The sequence below is a fragment of the Tenrec ecaudatus genome, chromosome 11 (assembly GCF_050624435.1).
Source record: "Tenrec ecaudatus isolate mTenEca1 chromosome 11, mTenEca1.hap1, whole genome shotgun sequence".
Lineage (NCBI taxonomy): Eukaryota > Metazoa > Chordata > Mammalia > Afrosoricida > Tenrecidae > Tenrec > Tenrec ecaudatus.
In genome coordinates, this window is record NC_134540.1 from 34275610 (window position 1) to 34293957 (window position 18348).

The window sequence follows — 18348 nt, forward strand, 5'->3', positions numbered from 1 at the left end:
GGAGAGGGAAGGCAGAGAAGGGGGGGAAGGGAGACTCCGGATAGGGCAAGATATGACAAAATAACGATGTATAAATTACCAAGGGCACGTGAGGGAGGGGGGAGCGGGGAGGGGGGGGGGAAAGAGTACTTAAGCAAAGGGCTTAAGTGGAGAGCAAATGCTTTGAGAATGATTGGGGCAGGGAATGTATGGATGTGCTTTATACAATTGATGTATGTATATGTATGGATTGTGATAAGAGTTGTACGAGCCCCCAATAAAATGATTAAATGAAAAGAAAAAAATAAAATTACACTCAAAAAAAAAAAACAACAACCCGAGCCAACCTGGTATCCATCCCTACAACTGCAGACTCACACAGTATTTACCCATTTGTGCTTGACTAGCTTCAATCAACATAATAGCTTCCAGATCCTTCCATGTCCTGAAATATTTTATGCCAGCGGTTCTCAACCTGTAGGTTGTGACCCCTTTGGGGTTCGAACAACCCTTTCACAGGGGTTTCTTAATTCATAACAGTAGCAAAATTACAGTTATGAAGTAGCAAGGAAAATAATTTTATGATCACCACAACATGAGGAACTTTGTTAAAGGGCCATGGCATTAGGAAGGTTGAGAACCACTGAGTTATGGTATCGTCACTGTTGTGTAGGGATGCACAGTATTCCAAGGTGTGTATACACCACTCTTTTCCTTTCTTCTTCCGACGGGAATTTGGGTTGTGTGTCAGTCTGAGGCAACTACAGTAACAAATAATATATGTATAAGGAGGAGCTTTATATCAAAGAGTAATTGTATATAAGGAAACATCCCAGGCCAGAAAGATCAAGTCCATAAGTCCTATATTAGCCCATAAGTCCAATACTGGTCCATAAATCCTTCAGATTCATGCAGGATATGCAGGGATGCAAAATGCAGGAAGATCACAGGCCCGTGGGTGCAAAATCTTTGGAGCCAATGGAGGTGGACGCAGCCCAGGGCTCTCACAGGTCTCCGCATGGCTCCATGGGGCTTGTCAACAGGAAGGTGAAGGCAGAGCGAGAGGGTGACTGGCCTCCAGACAGAAATTTATCTTGGTCACCCACAATCAAACTATGACCTGATTGACAGACTGAAACTCCACCCATTCACTCTTATACCATCAAGTTGACAAGAGAGTATGTAACTACCACAGGCTCTTTCAAACTTCTTGCTATTGTGAACTATGCTGCAATGAATATGGGAGAGTATTCATCTGTTCATGACCTGTCCTATTTTGGGGGGTTATATGCTCAGCAAGATTATTGCATTTATTCAATTGTCTCATTTCTTTTGGGTACATGCCCAGCAAGAATATTGCTGGGTTGTACGGTATTTCTGTTGCCAACTGTTTTAGAAAATACCATATTGCTTTCCACAGTGGCTGTACATATTTAAAAGCCCACCAGCAGTATATAAATGTTCCAACCCCTCCACACCCTCTCCAGCATTTCCTGTTCTCTGTTTGTTTGAATCAGGCTATGGTTGTGGGTGTTAAATGACATCTCATCATTGTTTTGATTTGCATTTTCCAGCTGACAGGTGAAGGAGGGAATTTCCTCATGTGCTACTTAGCCATTTGGTGTCACCCTGTGCAAATTATCTATTAAGGCCCTTTGCCTACCTTTAAAGAGGGTTATTTAAATAATTTATTTATTTATGTTGTGTGATTACAGTATTCTGTAGATTTTGGAATTTTCCCTTTATTATATCATTGCTAAATATCTTGTCCCAGTTTGTGGGCTCTTGTTTGACATTTTTGATGAAATCTGTTGATGTACACAAGTGTTTTATTTTATTAGGTCTCGTGTTCTTGTTATAAACTTTTATTATAGCAACAAACTGTTTGGCTATTGGGCCACCCAGCCTCCCTCCTTCAGTTCCCAATTAATGTTCCTGTTCTACCTTTGTGTTTCTGCAGCTGTGCCTGAGAAGCCTATTTGTCTGTGCAGCTGGTGCTCTCAGGGGTCTTCTGATTGAGGGATGTGGACCAAGTAGAATGATGAAAACTCTAACAAGTTTTGCCGGCTTCTTCTTTGCTTATCTTTTTTGTAAATGGAACCCCAGAAAATCTTCCCTGCCTTGTTGCAAAAATGTTAACCCAATTTTTTTTTAGTTTTTGCAAGACATAAAGCTAGTTTGTTGTATCCTTCTATAAAATCAATACACAAATATGCTGATTCATCCCTGCTTCACATATTGGACTCCTTCACCTACCTGACAGGCGCTAGCACTAGGAAAACACACCCCCATTTTCAAAATTGGTGAATCATGCAAACTATATATCATTAGGATTAACTAAATTAAAACTAAAGTTATACTTAGAGGGATATCAATGGTCTAATAGGCTTATAAGTGTACCAATAATTGTCCAGTTATATAATGTAACTCATTTTCTTTCTAGTACATCTACATAAATTAAATATTTCTACAAGAAGCTACACTATACCAACAAAATAACTCACTATAAACTATTAATAATTAGGGATGCATTTATTTTGCAAACAGCTCTTCCCTGTAATACATGAGGGTACTTACCATAAGTTGGAATTATCTCAACAATAACTAAAAACAGGAGTACACTTGTAAATAAATAGATCTCAAAATTGAGAAGCTAAAGTCAGAATTAAGTGACCTAAAATTTTATCCCACTAAAAAAGTATATTTAATTTTGGTGCCAGAAAGCTATAGTTAAAGATTATCTATTTATTTGAATGTGTCATTAGTGAATAGATATATATGAGATGTTTCTAAATATACTCATAATTTGAGTTACCCCAAATAGCATTGATTTGGAAATTAACTGGAGCATTTTTTCTAATCACTTTAATATATTGTGTTAGAATAACTTTAAAAAACTAGTACTCTCAAAACGGAAGATAGCACCCTAGCGATTCCATGACTAGATGGCACACTGCAGGCTCTTCTCATGGACACGGGACAGAAGGGGGTTAACAGTATACGCTGCAGTTGACATTCTTTTCTATAAGTGTATTTTCAAGTTTTATAGCCCGTCCATGTATTCCCTTTCCAACTCTCATCATTTCTTCTTTCACTGTTCATTTATGTAGCATGTTGCAGCACAGCTTTATAACATTCCTTTGAAACAACTTACATTATACTCACTATTTTATAGCTATCAGCATCGGTGTATTAAACCATCTCATCTATTCCTCTTATTTGTTTAGATTCTTTAATTGTTATGGTTATTTTCATGCTCTCTCCTTAGTTGGTACTTGGGCTATTCCCCTGATGGAGTTCTGATTAGCCTTACCCCAACGTGTACTCTTAAGATTCCCAGTGGAAGCCTATAAAGAGCAAAACTTCGTTTAGCATTCATGTCCAGATAATTGTTCATTTCTTTCTCAATTCCAGGCATTGCTGAGGGATCATAAAATATCAGTATTAAATTTCCAGAATTAGAATCTTTTGTCTATTCTACAAATATGTAAATTCACAAATGGAATTATTTGCTGTTCTTCCTGTCCAAAGCAACTGCAAATAATAAGAAACTACAACAACATAGATAATACATAGTTCTAAAATATTCATTTGGTATCCTGAGCCACTTATGGAATTTAAATATAAAAACACTGAAACTTAGGAAGGCTTTGAAGTATAAATAAATCATGTATGTGTTGCATGTTACCAAGCAACATGAGGTATTACATGGATTTTAAGGGGAAAACAAAATGTCTATTTCAGTATGAGAGACAGGTAATCTCACAGAAACTCGTTTAAAATTAAAATCCTGGGGGAAGAGTGGTAACCAGATCCCGACTTACCAAAAGGTAGAAGAGTCAAACTCCTCAGTGGGTACGTTGGAGGAGAGAATCAGCATTCATCTCGCATAAAGATTACAACCTAGGAACACTGGATGTGTAACCGCTGCTCTCTCCTAGAGGGCTCTTTGCGTTAGAGTAGACTCACTAGTTTATAAGGGCTAGGTCAGAATACACAAAACCCTTTCTGTGGAAGCATCATGAATAGGTCTGAACCTATTACAACCTATAGAGGTAAGACATAAATCTACTCAAGGTGATGATAAGACGTAAACTTTATTTTCCAACAGATAAACACAAATACCCAGCTACAGTTATCTGTAACTGCCTGTGGATGAAGAATTGTTTTGTAATTCAGCGACTGGATGCTCAAGACCAAAATGAACTCCTCACCAGCGAGTTCATTCTGACTCAGAGTGACCCAAAAGGACCGGGTCGAACCGCTCATATGCGTTCCCGAGAGGAGCACGAAGCCTCATCTTTGCCCTACAGCGTGGCTGGCGGTTTCCCACTGCGAACCCATCATGCCATCCGGGATTCTTGCGGGACTCCAGAGCTGGCTAATCATCATTGTTATACTATCACGGTCGGACTTACTTGTCATTTGAGATGTTTAATTTTGTTGAGAAATTTTTATGGTTTGCTGTAGGAGATATAAGTAGCCTTTACTTTAGGAATGAGTTTGACCCACGCCTGCGTCATTAACCCTCACTCGCCCATGTTATTACTATGTTTTTCACTCGAATATCCACAGAAGCAACATCTATTCCCAGCCTTATTTAAATGAACAGATATTTTTCTCTCCTCGTTTTGGGTGGTACTACTGTGATCTATCGGATGCTCACCTATAGGGGCGCCTTTATATTCCACTGGATGAAGGTTGGAGAGGACTTTTGCGAAATCCCAGGCTTCTTTTTGATGTGCAGCCCTTGGCTTTCCGGGCTTCTCGCCTGTGGATCATACTCGCGGTCTGGCCACTTCGGTTCCTCAATGGCAATGGCTTGCTTTCTGGAAACCATGGCCTCTACTCAAACGCCCCGCTGTGTGCTGTGACCAGGAGGCCATCCTGGACTGTGCACTAAGAATTTCGAGGCTCACGGACAATTTTCTTAGGCATAATTTTCCTGAGTTGTCTTATGGATAAACTATGAAAAGTTTGTTTGACATGGTTTGCTGTATTTTGGATTAAAGAGCAAATTCTTTCCTTGAATTATACTTTTTATGACCGTGTTTTCCTCTGCTCATAATTTGATGACTTATTTTATGCCACATTTCCCAATTTACAGACTTTCATCTCTTAAAATATAGAAAATGTATGAATGTGTCCACATATATACATAGGTATATGCATGTTTGTGTAAGGCGTCTTTGCAAATTGAAGGTCTATGGAGATTCTTCATCAAGCAAGTCAACCGTGTCCTTTTTTTTCACAAGTATTTGCCTACTTAAAGTCTCAATATGATATTTTTATAATTGTTGCAATATTTTAAAATTCTTCATGGTGTTGTTGAATACATATTAGACTATCAGTCCCCACAAGAAAACAAGCTCATGCCAGGGGTTAGTTCATACTCAGAATTACCTTCTACGGAGTTTCCAAGAGTGTAAATTAGCACAGGAAGAGATAACTTCATCTTTCTTCCAAAGGAGCAGCCTTTCCTTTCACAGCCCCACACCTACCTCCCGTCTCTCCCAGGACACTGGTGTAAGATAACTTTCAGGTGCATGAAGAAGACAATACATATGGTCTCAATCCAAATCCGCAGCAACTTCAAGGTATGTCTGGAAAAAAACCAAAAGGATACACTCAGACATAAGATTTTTTAATATTCCCAAGGAGAGATGGTACATGTCCTGGAAGTGGGCCGTGTTTGCAGAGCTGAGCAAGTTTAATTAAACTGAGCTAGGATAATTTGAAACATAAAAATCTGAGCATTATAGTATATGGTATGTAGAAAAACAAACTGAGGAGTAAAAAAAAAAAAGCTGCGACCCTCATGTGATGCTTTCCAGTTTTATTCTGAATACTTTTACCCATATTTCCCCCCTTTTGGGTATTTTAATGTACTTATAGAAAATTGGAATAAATTAGTCATAGGGCATCAGTGGTTCAGTGCTTGGCTATTTGAACTCACCAGCCAATTTACCAGAGAAAGATATGCCAGTCTGCTTTCATAGGGGGTACAGTTTTGAAAACCTAAGTTCTACCCTAGCCAATGTTGTTGCGTTGTTATTTAGGATTGAGTCATTTTCAACTTATAGTGAAATTATATACAAGAGAACAAAACACTGGCTGACCCTGCACCTCTTGGTCCATGCAGAAGTTCCAGGGGAGCACAATTAAGTGTTCTGGAATGTACATTCTTCTTGGGGCTCTCCGTCATTTGTCTTCAGGAATGTCCCATCAGTAACTGAAGGTCACCAAAGCTTCACTTTGTCCAGGTCCTTATAGCATATGCCCTAGGGCCATAAGCAGTTGTTCATTAGTTATATTTTGAGTGCCTTCCTGTTGAGAGGCTCATCATCGGGCACGATCTGAGCCAATGTCCAGCTTCTATTAAGAGGGTTCTAGTAGTTGGCAGTGTTTTGACGCTATCCAGAAGGCATTCAGTAGCTAATTCCTCAAAAGTGGACCGCCTATACTTTCTTCTTATTCTGTTCCAAGTCTGGAAGATCTGCTGAAATCAGTCCACTTTGGGTGACTCTACTGGCAATGGAAATACCAGTGACTTAACTTTCAGCATCATAGTAACAAACAAAAGGACAGACGGTGTAGGATTTATATTCTTACAAATGCTATAATTGATAGATTAGAATTAGTTGACTAACAAAAATGCTGTAATAAATAATTGCCCTATATATGTTCACCTATGTTTGTGAGTACAGATATGTATGTGGAAATGCATGTAGATGCTTGTGTGTATTGACATGAATTGTAATAACTCAATTTGTGATAACATTAACTATGCTAAAATTGATAAACCAACTCAGTGTGATTCTCAAGTATTAAAAAGCTACTTTCAGTATCTTTACATTTTTTAACAACTGCTGTACTTTTCTTCTGTGCCATCAGTTTTGCATATACTGTAGAAATAAAACTATTGCTCAGAGACAGTCATATTATAAAAAAATAGAATCTGTTTTTATTAGAATGACACTTTACCCTTTATTAATATGATACTCCCTGTCCTGAGATTTGTTATTTCTTAAATTATTTTCATATTCTGATATTTGTTTAACTTTCTGTATGCATAAATAGTAAATAAGATATATGATGTTTCTTCCCTTGGATCTCTAACTTATAAAAAGAGCCATGCGGCCCTACTTGATACATTCACTTAAATACAAAAGTTCAAAATAATTATACAAAAATGGAAAACATTAACACACTCAAATTTTACTAATTTTCTTTCTCAGTAGTAAATAATTAGATTTTAGAGGGTAATTTTTTTTGCGTCTATCAATAGTTTATATATATATATATATATATATATATAATTTCTTCTTTGAAATGAATATCACAGTCTACAGTTCTTCCCCTAAACTTTGGTGATTTATTACAGAATTGGATTTCACTTTAAAAAAATCAGTGGTAATAAAATAAAATAAAAAATTCAAGGATATGAACTTGAAAATAAGATTAGTGAGACATATTACAAAAACAATTTAATTTAAAATGCCATGCTTTGGGAAAATAGACCTAAAATTCATGGTCACAAAACCAATATTAGAAAAAATGGAATTATATACTCATAAATGCAATAAATTTCTTATCAAAGATAAAATGCATAATCATGCAAGGAGTAAATCACAAATTTCAATGTTTTCTTCTACAAATGATGATGGTGGATAATTTTTAAAATTAAGGATACTTAGTGATTTTAGTAATTATTGCAAAGGAGAAATTGCACGATCTCCACAAGGAAAATAACAATGATATGGCAGAAAAGTGAGGGCTCTTGAATAGTGTCTCTTGATACACTTAAAAAGCAAGGAACCCCCTCCATGACTGTAAAAGGGAAATATTTTAAAAACTGTTTGAAGAAACTTTTCCCATACTTTGTTTATTATCATTTCATTTCTTTTTAGTGGACACATAATGTATTATACAGTTTATGCAGTATATACTTGAAGTTTACTCTTTTGGAAGTATGGCAAGAAAATTAATTAATCTCTTTCTTGAATTCCCAAATTTCAGAATATGCAAAACTGATATATTTTGTTCCTGTTATTAAGCTACATTAACTTTCCCATATATTTATTATCATGTTCGCTTTGACAGCACATATACCATATATTCATTTTCACTCACATAAGTCAAGAGAATATTTTATTATTCAGAGTTTTACGAATATGGTTTTTAGAAACCTTAGTCACCAAATCACTTCTCTGACATAATATTATACCATGGAAAATTCTCAAAACCCATTGCACAGACTTAAATCACCTCCACTATTTCTCCAGAGCTTTCCCCCAGTGATTGTCATTCACTTAATTCTATTGAGGGATAAAGAATTCCTACCACTGAGAGTATGCACAGCATAATTTTAAATTGAAAAAAAAAAACAAAAAACCAGGCACTGAGTTTGAATATGGAAAGGTTCTATTGGCAAAATATTCCATGATGCAGGAAGTATCAAAGGAGATGGGGACAGCAAAAGTAGATATAAAGAACACACGGAATCACTGTACAAAAAGAAATAAACAATATAACCCGGTCAAGATTCAACTCATTGTGGGATCATTCATATGCACAGAAGCCAAAAGTGATGGAGGAAGTTCAAGCTATACTGAAAGCATTGGTCGAAAACAAGGCTCCAGGAATTGATGTAATAATAATTAAAATGGTTCAAATTCATAGATACTCATGACTGTATAAGAAAGAGCTTTATAAAAAGAGCAGTTGAATATTGAGAAACATCCCAGCGCAGTCCAAATCAAGTCCATAAGTATGATATTAGCACATATGTTCAATACCAACCTACAAAATCCTCTTCAGACTCACTAAACACATGCAATGATTCTGAATGCAGGAAAATTTCATACCAGTGGGTGGGAATTCTTGCGGATCCAGTGGTGTTGTAAGCATCTCTGCACTGCCAGGGGTTTCCACATGGCATCTCTGGCTCCAGATATCTTGCTCCATCTGTCTCTATCCATATGTCTTCTCCACAGGGATGTCTCAAATGGAGTGAGTTAAGAGAGTGTCTTCTCACCTCCAAGCAGGAAACACAGGAGTTTCCAGAGTCCTCAGGAGAAGACCCTGCCTACACAGAGGCCTCATTGACTATATCTTGATAGATAGGCTAGACTCCACCCCTACACTCTTCATCCTCAAATTGACACCAGATAGTTCAACAGGTACATTAATAGGGAATCTGACTAATTGCAATATTAGATCTTCACCACATGGAGAAATGTTTCCAATTTTTCTTTTAAGGATCATACTTATGTTCTTCTATAAGATACTAAATATTTTTCTGTATAACTCCCTGTGACAGTTAAGCTTTATGTCAGTTTAGGTGGATTCCAATTTATCTGTCAGTTTGCCTTATTGTGGCGTGTGTGTGGTGCTAGAAGTACTGTCACTCATATTTAAAATACTAAAAAGTCAATTAAAGTCAATATGTTTCAGCAAAGTTTCCAGAATAAGAACAGATTATGAAGAAGCAAATGGTGGTCTACTCAGGAAATAACCATTAAAGACATTATGAATAGTATTAAAATATTGTCAGATATATTAAAACTTTATGAATGGAAGAAGAATATTATCAGCAATGATAGTGCCAGATGATAATTTCTTCACATCAGACAACACTCAAAATATGCCTAAAGAAGAGCTGCGCTTCTAAGTAGGGTAGGCCATAAGGTATGCCATAACACACCGCTGGAGTGACGCCTGAAGGAGTAGGATTTTCAGGACCTTCATCTGATAATGGGAGATGACCAAAAATGAAAAGAAACAGCTGCAAACAACAATCATTGGAACGTGTAATTTCCAAAGTATCAATAGAGGAAAATCAGACACTGCCACAAATGAAATAGAACACATACAGATCAATATTCTAGGTATTAGTGAGCTTAAATGGACTGGTATTGGGCATATAGTTTGTGATGCTGGGAATAACAGATTCAAGAGGAATGGTATTGAATTCATTGTCAAAAAGAACCATGCAAGATCTCCCTTGAGGTAAAATGCTGTCTGAGATAGGATCATATCTAGCCACATAACAGGAAATCCAATCAATACAACTATTACTCAAATGTATGCACCAACCACCAAAGCTAGTGATGAAGAAATTGAAGAATTCTACCAATGTCAACTGACAGAAATTGACCAACTATGCAATCAAGGTGCACGGATAATATGCACAACAATGGTTATTGCAGCAATTTCCACAGTAACAAAATGTGGAAACAGCAAAATACTATGCATGGAATGAAATGGATAATAAAACTCTGGTACCTTCATGCAATGGAACATTATACAACAATAGAAAACAGTGACAACTTTCTCAAATACCACAAGACATAGTCAAAACTGGAGAATGTTATGTGTAGAAAACTGTCAATCTTACAAAGATAGATATTTTATAACACAATTATTAGGGATTACCAAGAAAACTGAATGTGTTTTTTCCATCTTAAGACAATAACTTGATGATGAAAAGGAGGGCAGGGACAGAATCAGGAATCAGGAAAGGCGGAGGAATAGAATATTGAGGTGGGAAGGAAGGACTTGGGGTAAAGGAAGTGAACTACTTTTATACTGGGTTCAAGGGGATGTGATTGCTGATTTCATTGGTTGAGATGCACTGTGTAACTATATACAGGCTCCTCCTTTAAAAACAAAAAAAGAAAAATATATTCTTCCAAATTCTGTACCCATTGTACCTAAATGTTGGTCTGTATGGCTAGAAACAAAGGAGGAAAAATAAAATAAATTGGCCTTGAAGTCTTTAGTGACATATTTCAAGCACATGAAAAAATGCATCAATAATTATTCATAATTATAATATAAAAATTGGAAATAAAAAGGAAGGGAAAATAGCTGAAAAATATTGTCTTGGTGATAGAAACAAAGCTGGAGGTGGCATAATATAATTTTGAAAGAACACCAACTTCCTCATAGCTTATATGCCTTTTCAGCAACCCAAAGGGCTCCTACACACCTAGAATACGACCTACCTGACTCTGGATAATATCTCAAAGACAAATCTGATGTATTGAACATAATGACAGAAGACCTCATGAGTGGTGGGATGGCTTCCAGACTCTCATACATAGAGAATATAAAAAAATCATTAAAGAGACAGGAAAGAAATATATATATATATAGATGACAGAAGAGCATCTAAAAATTAAAAATAACAAAAGAAGAGTATCTTAAACTTGCTCTTAATCACAAAATAGCTAAGGTATATGGAAGAAATTAAGAATTAAAAGATAAACTCAAAGTTCAAAGGGCATCATGGAAAGATAAAGTACAACATAAAAAAATGCTCAAAGACCTAGAGTTAAAATGCCAAAAAGGAAGAAGACAATCAACATATCTTTAGCTGAAAGAACTAATGAAAAAAAAATCAAGCTTCTAGTTTCAGATTGAGCGGTACTATGGGCAAAATATAGGACAATGAAGGAAGCATCAAAGAAGATGGGAAGAGTACACGGACTCATTATGCCAACAATAGTCAACATTCAACCATTTCAAAATGTAGCTTATGAGCAAGAATCAATGATACAGTAGGAAGAAGCACATGCTTCACGGAAAGCATTAGTCAAAACAAGCCCTCGGAAATTGATGGAATACCAGTGGAAATGTTTCAACACCTGATGAAGCACTGGAAGCACTCAGTCATCACTGCCTTGAAATGTGGAAGACAGCTGCTTGGCGGACTATCTGGAAGGGATTCATATTGGTACCTATACCAGAGAAAGGTGACCCAAAAACATGTGCTAATTGTAGAACAATATCATTGATATCACATGCAAGTAAAATTTGTTTGAAGCAATGGTTGCAGCAGTAGACAGAGGTTCAGGCTGAATTCAGAAGTGATTGTTGAATAAGGGATATTAATTCTGACACCAAATGGATCTTGACTGAAAGCAGAAAACGCCACAAATATACATACACTGAATTATGGTCTATGCTCAGGTACTGGACTATGTGGATTATAACAAATTATAGGTAGCCATGAGAAAAATGGGAATTCCAGAAGACTTAATTGAACTCATGGGGAACCCATGTATGGATCAAGGAGCCATTGTATGAGAAGAACAAGGAAATAAATAGTTCATTGTTTAAAATCAGGCAAGATACCGTGTCAGCATTCTATTTCCTCACTACATTTATCCAATCTTTCTGCTGAGCACAATAAGCAAAGAAGTTGGATTGTATGGAGAATACGGCATCGGGATTGGAGGAAGGCTTATTAATGACCTCCGTTATGCAGAAGACAGTCTTACTTGCAGAAAGTGAGGAGTACTTGGCTGTGTGATCAGGGAAAGGAAAGCATGCTTGGTCAAACAGGGAGGCAGCACAAAAAAATGTAAAATCTCAACAAGATGGATGGATTGACCCAGTAGCTGCAACAATGGGCTTACCTCTCAGAACGATTGCGGGGATGAAGCAGGACCAAGTGGTGTTTTATTCTGTTGTACATAGGATCCATGTGAGTCCGGATCAACTCAAAGGCATCCACGATGACAATAGCTGGGCCTGAAATCCCCACAATGTGATCTAACTTAATATCATGATCTACCTGATGGGATCTTCTGTGAGCAGCTAAGCAGTTATGGGAAGAACAAGGTGGAATGTTACATTTTTAACCTGATCATGGCCTTGATACAACCGAAATAAAGTTTTCCTACGGGTGTTCTGTTTTCTTAATATCAAATGTGGGGAATCTACTCACTTATTATTATTTGATTTTCTAAAGAGAAGACTGAATCGGGCTCATTGGCTGGCAGACCCTGGGAGCTATCAGCCTGCCAAACTTAGCTTCCCTTGACCCTGCAGCCAGGATTCCCTGCCCTTTGCTTCCTGCAGCCCGTGCTCTTCCTGCTTCCTGGTTTATGCGCCTGCTTCCTGATTCATTAACCCACTCAGTAAGGTTAGTCAGGGAAGAAAAACCAACCAAAACAAACCCAAGTTTAACCTCAGAGCCACAGACTTCAACCAGAGTGATGTGGCTGGTTTATAACTGTGTGAGCCACTTTTTTGACAAAAAAGTCCTATATGTGTCTATATATCTATATCTAAATCTATATATTTCTCTCTATAGAAAACTGGCTTTGGTTCTCTATAGAACTCAACCAACCGGACACCTACATATTCACTCTTTATTTCTTATAAACTTCAGTTTTGTTTTTCCTTGAATTAGTTAAAGTTTCTTAGATAAAAACATTTCTTTTATACTTAATACTTAGTCACTTACCAAAATCCAATAATGCTTATTTTTATCAATGATTTTCTGAGAGGATTTCCAGTTTATTCTATATAATATTATTCACACCTCACATAACATCATTATGAAAGTAAGGAGAAAATAAATTTATATGTCTGATTAGAAGAATCGCTGAAAAGACAGCACGAGAAGCAGAGCCTTGGCAGACTTTGGGGAGACATCTTCCCAAGGGGGCAAAATAAATACAAAGGCAAATCTCCTGAGGGATAAATAAGCTCAAAACTTTTCTAATTCAGAAAAAGTTAGTACTCTGGAAAACTATACGTGAGATGGAGACTTGCTTAGAAACCCTACAAAATATAAACAGCATTTTGTCAGATAAGAATTTGTAGAACATGAGAAATATTTCTAACTTCATCTAGGGACATATTGAGAATCTTGAGGAAGGCAAGATATATGATGTTATGGGTATGGCGGAATAGAAGCTTCTATTTTAAGGATATTAAATCTTGATGTCTTATAAATATCTAATCAGTGATAGTGCATGCAAAATTGGATTTAAAGCAAGAACCTGTATGTTTGAGTCATCCAAGTAAGTGTTTATAAATCTATGAGCATCAAATGACTAAACAGGTAGCAGGAAAGAGGATAGATTGCTAGATTTTTCTTTTATTCCACATTTGGGACAACAAGCAACAGGGAAAATTTTTTAACAGGGAAATCAGTAGAACCCTTAGCTAGAAGTCAGTGTTTTAATTTAGGAAAATAATTTTTTCAATAAAATGTATTATCTATTTTTTGTTAACTGAGCTTTCTGCATAAGCAAGTGTTAAATTATTCCAGCATATGCATAAAGAGAGCCAGCATTTCATAATATTTATAATACCTATACATAGTAAATACTAGAATTAAGAATCTGAAGGGAGAAATTATATGCCACATTGTAATTTCCTAACCTTTTTAATATCTACTATATTATTAAATCTTCACAACAATAATAGATGAAATAATGCCTCAATTTTACTGAAGAGGAAATTAACACTCATAATGATGACATGCTTTGTTTGGATGAGGGAAAATAATAGAATTTTTCCTTAGAAAACAGAACACGGAATCTGTTGTCTTGTTCTTAGCTGATTCCAAATGAAGTGACCCTACTATGTCCAACAGAAGGCGACATCCGCACAGTTGCTCTTGTGCTTGAGCTCCCGTGGCAGTCCCTGGGTCAGGCAGCTGTGGAGAGCCTTCCTCTCTATCCAGGCCCTCCCACCTAGCACGCATGCTCTTCTCCAGAGATTAGGCTCTCCTGAGAATATGCTCAGAGTACCGGTGACCACGTGTCCTCACAATCCTTGCCTCTAAAGAGCATTTGACTGTACTCTTTAAAGACAGATTTTTTTGCTTTTATGGCTGTCCAAGGCACTTTCAATATTCTTTGCCACACCAGAATTCAAATGGATCCTTTAATTTTGATTACCTTGTTCAATATCCTACTTTCACGTACATCTCAGATGATGGAAAATAGAACCACTTAGATCACATGCACCTCAGTCCTCACAGTAACATCCTTGCTTTTCAACCCTTTCCGGAGGTCTGGTACAGCGGATTGACCTGATGCAATGTGTCATTTGATTGCTTACCAGTTGCTTCCATATGCATCCATTGTGGCTCCAAGCAAAACAAAATTCTCGACAACTTCAACCTTTTCTCCACTGATCATGATGTTACTATTGGTCCCGTTGTGAGAATTTCGGTTTTCTTTACTTTAGTGGTAGTCTATATTGAAGGCTGTAATCCTTGATCTTCATGAGTATTTCAAGTCCTCCTCATTTTCAGCAAGCAAAATCCTGCTAGCTGTATATTGCAAGTTGTGAGTAAGCCTTCTTCCAATCCTGAATCAACATTTTCTTAATATAATCCACCTTCTCTGAGGCTTTACTCCATATACAATTAGAGTAATTATGGTGATATGATACCATCCTATCTTGATTTTGAAACATATAGTATTCCCTATTTATTTTCCCCAAATAACTGGAATATATGTCTCTTGATCCATCTATTGTTTCTCCATGAATGCATCGAAGTGATCTGGAATGGCAATTCTTCTCCAGGCTACCCAAAACGTGTTATGATACACAAAATCTGAGCCTCTGAGTAGTCTATAAAACACAAATAAACATATCCCTGGTATTCTCTATTTTCAGCCAAAATCGATCTGACATCAGCATCCCTTGTTCCAACTCCCCTAGTGTATCTGGTCTCAGCCTCTGGCATACTCCTGTTAGTTACCTGTTTCAACTTTTGTTGGATGATCAGTTAAAAAAAAACCTTGCATGTTGCATTAGTCTGGGTCAACTGGAGCAACAAATTATACTGCCACTCATGTGTGTAAGAGAGAGTTTTATCAATGATAATCTTCCACAATTTAAGTATTCTTTTGGGTCATTTTTCTTTGAAATGGGTACAAATATGCATATCTTCCAATCACTTGGCTAATTGTCAAAATTTCTTAGCAGAAACAAATAGAGCTTCCAATGCTTCATCAGCTATTGAAACATTTCAGTTGGTAATTCATCAATTGGGGCCTTGTTTGGGGCTAATATTTTCAATATACCTTGAATTTCTTCCCTCAGTTCATGTTGTTTAATCATACGCTACCTTTGGAAACAGTGGAATATTGACTAGTTATTTTTCGTACAGTGACTTTGTATTCTTTCCATCTTCTAGTGATGAATACTGCATCATTCAATATTTTGCTCATAAAATCTTACATTATTGCAACTCAAGTTTAGACAGGTCTTATAACATGCCCTTTAACAACTAAGGCAATGCTATGCTCTACTGCATCATCCCAACATAGCAAGTCATACAAAATGACCAATACCAGTTCATTTTGATTATTCATCTGTATGCTTTCAATTTCATTTTAATTACTTTCAGTTTTCCCAGATTCATTCTTCATTCATTCCAAAGCCCAATTATTAATAGGTGTTTTCCGCCATTTCTTCTCATTTTGAGTCGTGGTCCACCAGCAACCAAACTCCTGAAGGCTCTATGCCCACAGGCTCTGCTCTGTGCATTCTGTTGTGGGGAGGCAGCTCTCAGTCATATTTGAATACCTTCAGACCACAGTGGCTCCTATTCTAGCAGGATCACTGGCAGAGTTCTGTTTGTAAGGTTTTCAATAACCAACCATGTTTCAATACTCTCCATTGGGTTTTCTGTGCCTAATTCCTCTGAAATGGGCAGTCGAGTCTTTTATTGGAGTCTGTTCTGAGTCTGGAAGCTCCGCTGAAACCTGTTTTCTTTGGATGACCCTGCTGGTATTAGTAAATACCAGCTGCCCTCAGCTTCCCTGCTCCTCCACCAAGATCCCGGTATGAACTCCTTCCCAGCTCCGTAGCCTCCTTGAACGCCGTGTCTGACAGGCAAGTAGCCCAGAGTCACCCATAGTGGCTTCCAGATGTCAGCAGACCAGAAGAGAAACATTTGGGCATCCATCCACTTGTCTTGGGCACACATATATCGGATGAGCAAAACCATTTTATGATAGCCGGTGTGTAAATCCCTCATGCTGAGACTCAGTTTGATGCCTCACACTGTGACAGTGAGATGGGAGAATTTGGAAGATTGGTCTGTGTCCATGGCAAGACTGAAATAGAAATCAAGGTCCACCCTGATGGAGACTTAACCCAGGCCATTACATGCTCCAGGATCCTTGCAGTATTGGAACTATGATTCCATCCAGTGATGTCCTTGACTTCAACCACCTGAAATGCCCTTCTAAAGCACACCCTTCTGGAGAGTCTAAGCCAGACTTGTGTCTCCGTGGACAACAGAAAGAAGGCTATGGACGTCCGTGGATACTCAGTCCCAGCGGGCACTTGCTTTGTGCTTCAGATGCCCATTCCATATGCCTGCGGGAACTCAGTGCTGCCGCAAAAGAAGGAACAGTGGTGCATGCAGAGACCACTTTCCTGGGCACATTGTAGTCGTGAAGATGCTCTTGGCATCTACTTCAGGAGTCTCTGCTTGGGTGGGTTGCTGATGATCAGAAGCTCATGACCTAGGATACTCATTCAAACAAAGTTTCCAAACCAAGCCTCTCAGTTGATGCTGACTCTGCTGGCATGAACTACGTCTTGTCTTTTTCAGTCCTTAGAGTGAACTCATTCTTGACGCAGGATCACTGACAAGACTGTTGCTGTGTGGGATCTGAGACATCGTGGGATCTGAGAAATCAGAAACTCAAGCTGCATTCCTTTGAATCACTTAAGGAGGAAATATTCCAGGTTTAGAGGTCGTCTAAACTATTTTGACTTCCAGTGTTCCTGATCACAGACGGAATGCCGGGGATTTAAGTAAAATTGGAAAGGAACAGTCCCCAGAAGTCACAAATACGGACGCCGGGGTGGTTTACAGATAGTGGCCACATTGCCAAGATACCTGACTGCTCCTGAGTGATTTGTTACGTATCAGAAGATAACACCACGCATGCGTGGCGCATGGTAGAGCACATTTATAGTGATGAAGACCCCGAGGAGGGTGACACCAGAAGGACAGGGTCCTAAATATGTCTGTCCTTGTGATATTAGCCTGCCCTTCGTTCTCTCAACCAAGAGATTGATGTTGAACCATCTCATGTTTTAGGTAAGACTAAGTTTGGCTCTCAAAAATGTTCTTAGGCCAAACTGGGTATTTTCCAAATGTTAACTTGGTGACTTAGCAAAGCCACAAATATATATTAAATTTTATTTAGGAATTTTCTGGAAACTATCCAGTTCTGAAGTAGCTACAGAAATGGGAATATATATGTGGTTATTTTTCTTCCATGATCCCAAGTTTTTCTGACTAAAACTAGAGTGGGTTAGGAAATGAGTCAAGTGAAGTAGGTGTCTGTGAAGTGTCTGTTTTACTCAGGAAGCAGGGGAGATGCAAGTCCTAGAGAGTCCTGCTCCAAAATCTTCACACCTGACCTGCTACGATGCACATGTGGTCATTTTCTCCATTTCTTCAGTCAGGTCAAAACTATTTTTTAAAAAACCAACTATTCATGTTCCTCTTTTCCCATATAGTTTCACTTGTTCATGTATTTCTTAAACACATTGCATATTATTTCATTCCTTTCTGTAAAATGGTTG

General features: G+C 37.7%; 1 pseudogene; it reads left to right on the forward strand.

Annotated features, from left to right (window-relative positions):
- The first annotated feature begins 4059 nt into the window (after positions 1 to 4059).
- LOC142461612 (histone-binding protein RBBP4 pseudogene) lies at positions 4060 to 17857 on the forward strand (annotated as a pseudogene).
- Positions 17858 to 18348: the final 491 nt, after the last annotated feature.